This window comes from Hevea brasiliensis, chromosome 15, assembly GCF_030052815.1.
Source record: "Hevea brasiliensis isolate MT/VB/25A 57/8 chromosome 15, ASM3005281v1, whole genome shotgun sequence".
NCBI classification, from domain to species: Eukaryota; Viridiplantae; Streptophyta; class Magnoliopsida; order Malpighiales; family Euphorbiaceae; genus Hevea; species Hevea brasiliensis.
The window spans coordinates 18,157,439-18,163,438 of NC_079507.1; positions in this window are offsets into that span (position 1 = coordinate 18,157,439).

Sequence of the window (6,000 nt, forward strand, 5' to 3'; positions counted from 1 at the left end):
CGTAGGAAACGGAAATCCTAGTTGGATGGATTTCTAGTGGGTGATTAAATTCTTATAATTCTATTGATCATCCTCAGGTACATCCATTATTGGAATTACAATAAACTATAAGTGAGCAACTCCTTGCCTATCACATCTCATGTGAGGTTCAATCCTTTACCTAGCCCCTAATGCTCAAAATCTCAGGTACATCCATTATTGACTTATCTTGCATTAGTTAAGTTGATCCCATTGAGCCAGTAATTATGCAAATAATTTTAATGTCCTCAGGTACATCCAATATTGGCCACCAAACCATTTACATATTTACAACATCTCATGCTTAACAATTATTCTTAAGAAAATCTCTTAAATTAATTGCATCTCATGCAACTATTTAAAATTTCTTAAAATAATTGCCCCAATGGAGGGCCTATGTTATAATTACTTTAATTATAGTATTTCCAACTTAATCATTTGTTTGGAAGATTTTATGGTCATTCTAATTACTATTAAGGTCTCACTTTGCACATTATCCATTTAGCATGCATATATCATATAATTCCATACATTCCCATACATCTCATGCATTCATGGATAAGCAGTAAATATGGTATGATCATGGACTTTCTAAGGGATTCAATTCTGACCCACCAAGAATTGAATCAGGGCATTCCTAGGTGCATTTCATTAATTCATTTTACAAGAGTTGCTGAAGGAGTACATAATCAACACTTGATCTTGAATTCCTCCCACTGGTCCTACCAATGCTCTTGACCTCCTTGAACTTCTTGCAATCCAATATTACATAGTAATCCTTGGCATACCAAGGCGAATTTACAAGAACTTAAATAAATGAAATTACAACCCAAAAATTATTACAAACTTAATAATACATGCCCAAAATAAATTAAAATAAATTAATTAATTTACAATCCCAAAGAAACATAAAAGAAATAAATCCAATCACATTGGTCTTTTATAGTCCATGATCATCCATCATGCATATCACTATTTAACAATTAAATAAAACATACATACTTAAATTAAATTGAATATCTCATATTCAACTTAAAAATCCAGATTTGAATATGATTCAAATAAATTTAAAAATTCAGATTTGAATCTCATTCAAACAAATTTAAAAATTCAGATTTGAATCACATTCAAACAACTTTAAAAATTCAGATTTGAATCACATTCAAACATTTTTTAAAAAATCAGATCTGAATATTATTCAATCAACTTTAAAAAATCAGATTTAAATATGATTCAAACAACTTTAAAAATTCATATTTGAATCACATTCAAACAACTTTTAAAATTCAGATTTGAATCACATTCAAACAATTTTTAAAATTCTGATTTGAATTATAATTTAATTGTGTAATTAAAAATCCTAATTAAACATTTTAATTAGTCATATGATGAACCTTTCATCATGCAACAATTGCAGAATTTAATAACAACCATGCGCACCATGATCTTCCAAAGCCATGCGCACCATGTTGGAGTTCATCAAGCATGCCGCCACACCTCTTGATCCAACCAGCAATGGATCAATCATCTCATGATCAAATCACACAATTAAATCATATAATAAACAATCTAAATGGCAAATATAGTGGCTCTGATACCAATTGAAGGAACGGAAGCGTGAAAAACACAAGTTTAGACCATTGAATTCAAAAATTTTCACCTAGGGTCACATGCATCATGCAAGATTTATTTTTATCTATTTGATTTCAATGATAAACAACATATTAAAACTCTTTTAATATGTTTTTGGATCTGTATTTGCCATTTAAGATTTTTAAAATTAATCAGATTAATTTTAGAACCCTAGATTAAATCAAGAACGATTACACTAACCTCTTGATGCACTGCAGCGTGTCTGCGCCTTTGAGATTCGTCTTCAGGACACCAGATGTTGTCCCTCTAGCTTGTCCACACCAAGAACACCTATGGCAGCCCTTGAACAGCTTCTAAAGCCTTTTCTATTAATTAGAAATTCAAGTTCTGCCTTTTAAGAGATTAGAGATGTAAACAGGACACTAGAAACAATTTCTAATGTTCTTAATTCAAGAGATTGATGGCTAATCTCTTTGAATTGATAAGAGATGAAGAAGAATAGAGGGAGGGCTGAAAAATGGCGTGACCAAGGAGTGTGGCTACTGGTAGTATTTTGTTTTCTCATAACAACACTTAAATAGCTAGGTTAACACATTAAACCCTTGCCACATGTCACCCTTTGATTAGCTCTAGGTTTAAGTGACCCAATCACATTGTGCCAAGTGTCAAACCTATATTTCATCTTGATTTTAATCATCTTACATGATTAAAAAACATTTTGCAAGCTTATGTGTTATGCCATGTGTCACCATCTCATGGTGCCACGTGTCACACTACAAAATGACCAAAATGCCCCTGTGTCTTAATTTTGAGTTCTCAACCCAAAATAATTATTTTTTTCTTCTAATTAATTTATATCAAATATAAATTAATTAATTAGTCTCTATTAATTAATTTCTCATTAATTAAATTCATATTTAAACACTTTAAATATAAATTTAACTTATATTATACATCCAATAATCTAGATTTGGTTTCAAGTCATGCTAGGGACTTTGCAATCTAATTGCAAACCAAACTTATTTAATTAATTAATTAAACTCTTTAATTAATTAATTAAATCATATTTAATTAGGTGATAACTTGTGTATGTGTGTGACTTACTAGGCTCATCACTAATTGGCAATGAGACATGATATCAACTCTTAATATCATCAGAACTCTTTCTTACCATAAATGATTTCTCTAAATCATTTTATGAACCTCATAGACCATGGTTAACACCTAGCATAGCATGCCATGGCCACCCAATTGGTAATAAGGTTTACCTTAAATGAACCTATAATCATATGTTACCATGCACTAGAATCTCTCTGTTACAAAATCCCAACTCAAGCTGGAGTCATGGTTTATGTCAAACTCCATTTGCTATGAATATTATGTTCTCTTTTAATTCCAGTTCTTGATTAAAAAGATTTTTCTCATCTGAAACTCTTTTCTGAATACATCTATCTGTCCTGGCCAGGAACTTGAAACATCAAGAACAATTAAATGAACATAGGATTTTATCTCTATTTACTTAGAGGAACAGATTCCATCTTGATCAACACCTACCTCCATATATAACTAGTAGGAGCCAACACATGCCCATATACCCATACACAGTACAAGTATGAAAGCAGTATCAAACTCAAACTACCTATATACAAGATAACTGTGCTATCTCAGGTCTAAAGATTATATGCACTGATATGATTTATGACAAAACATTGACAAGAGTAAACTCCATGTGCTTGTCATAAGTGTCACTAGTTCGGCCTACTTATCATTTATAAGTGCCTATCATGTTGGTTATATGGCATGAGACTCACCATTCCATCTTATTTATATCTCATATAAATAAGTTGGGAACAAACATGAATACAATCTTTCTGGATAAGTCATGTCCTTATTATGAAGTATCCTCGATTGTGAACCTATTTATGATACTTCGTGCTAGAAATATTGTCAATCATATTCTTAACAACTTAAGAATAATATTTCTAGCAAAATATCAATGGACCTTTTTTATTACACATAAATATATTATGTAAACGGAAAAGTGGAAATGCCTTTTATTAATAAAAATATGTACAAGATACATACTAAATGATATGCTCTAGGGCATACTACTAACACCCAATTGGTATGAGGCCAATGGGGGGTGAAACTAGACACCAAATAGGCCAACTTTTTTTTAGAAATGTTGCCAAAATTCTACCTAGAAACTGACCTTAAAAATGATCAAATCCGGATTAGTGACTTGAAAGCCTGAAAATTGACCATTTGGGCAGCAGTTAGTGTTTTGGCCATAACTCACACAAAACATGTCCAATTGACCTGAAATTTTTACCATTAATAGACTAGACATGGAGCTACAACTCTTATGAAGACACGAAAACCCATAGATGACCATAAGCAACTCAAGTAGCTTGCACAAGTTCGGGTACTAAAACTGCCAGAACTAAAAGTGACCTAAAATTGACCAAATTTTGCACTAAAGGTATAATCTGTCCAGCTTTAGTAAATTGACCATATCTTGGTCTATACAACTCAGAATGACCTGCAAGTTTGTCTCGAGTGCAATAAGACATAGAGCTACAAGTTTTCTTCTTTGACCAGAAGCTAAAAACTAAGAGAAATAGGACTTTAAGCTAGACCAATCTAGCACGCAAAAATTGAGAACTTGACATTTACATAAAATAATGCTTGAAATAATTTGGCAATGAATGCCAACTTGTAAAAATGGTAAGTTGCACTATATTGGTAGCATATTAAAATACAAAATATAACATATTGGTAACATTAAACCTAATTCACCTAGAGTGCATTAAGGGTCAACATTATAGGTTGACTAAGGAAAATAATAGAATTAAAAAAATTTAATTATGGAACCTTATGATTAGAAACAATTTAACTGAGTACTGAAACACTTTAAATTGTGTGTTTTAGCTAAAAAGGATATTGAAGAGCATAAGGAACATTGTGTCAAGAGGCGACTCTTCCGAGGTTTGTGCATAATACTTTTTATATTTATTACTTTTACTAGAAACTTCATTTGGAGAAATGAGTTATGAATAATTTTTTATTGTTTTGGCTTTGGAAATTATTGTGTTGCCTACTTTGCAAATGAAAATATTTAGATAAATTGTATTTAGTGGTATCAGAGAAAAGTAGGGATGGCGATACGCAATGCCTATGATTCCTAGGAACTCTCACGCGTGAACTCAAGAGCTTGCAAGGATGGCGATACGTAACGCCTGCAAGTGCTCTGATAGGTACACTATATTCCTCGCTTTTTGACTTGTCAGTCTGAGGTGAGTATGGATGAGCTCTCATTAGCTAGCTAGCCACCTCCCTCATTGATTTCGATTAGTGGTGTGAGTATGCCTTGTCGTGGTGTACAACATGGCATGTTCGAAAATGTTTGTGTCATGACCTAAGTTGTGTTATTAATTGGCAACACTGTGTTATTCAATTATTTGATCAAATTTGTGTTATGTGAGCTTTGAAAAATTATGAATTGTTTGAATTGTAAATTGTCAATAAAAGTTTTATATACCGCATTTTAAATTGTTATTGTGCACCACTGAGTAAATTTTACTCAGCCATAGCTTTTTCATTGTTGTAGCCGGTAGACAGACGGATAGAGTAGCATAGTAGGCTGCTTGTGCTACATTTTGAGATTTCGCTGGGTATATTGAGTATACCATATTTTGTATGTGCTCTGTATGTATATACTGTACTTGGTCTTGAGCAGTTGTAAACTAAAATTGTAAATTATTTTGACCTGCAAAAATATTGTGATATATTTATCTTATCTCAGCTTTTAGAAACATTGAAAAATTGATGTTGAACTGAGTTGATAAATGTTGAGAAATTTATTGTGTTGAACAAATTATTGGAAGTGCTTCTTACAGGTTTTTTGAAGAACTGCTTTATTAAAAATACAGATGGCACTCTGCCAAAATTTTTACAGAAATCACTGATACTCAGATTTGTTAATTGTTTTCACTTCAGTTAAAAATATTTTAACACCTGTCAATAGTGCTCACCACTGTAAAAAGAAATAAAAAAATGTTTAAAATCCCTTGTAGTGTATTTAATGGGTTATCAGTAGACGAATTTTGGTAAGTTATTAGGTATACTACGGGATCATGTTATGCCTTATGGAGGGGTGGGGTATGACACTCACTTACTGTCATCTGCCTCTGTCTCAGCATGATAGATTCTCTCTTTCTGTCCTCAACATAGACACAGCTAATATTTTTTTTTTTGAGCCTCATCATGTTGGTAGCACTACCTTGGTTAAGGCGTCCCCCACTAATAGGCAGCTTCCTATAGTTGTGAAACTGCGCACTCTAAACTCTATTTTGTTGTGCAATGTAACTGCTGCAGAACTCTCTCAGT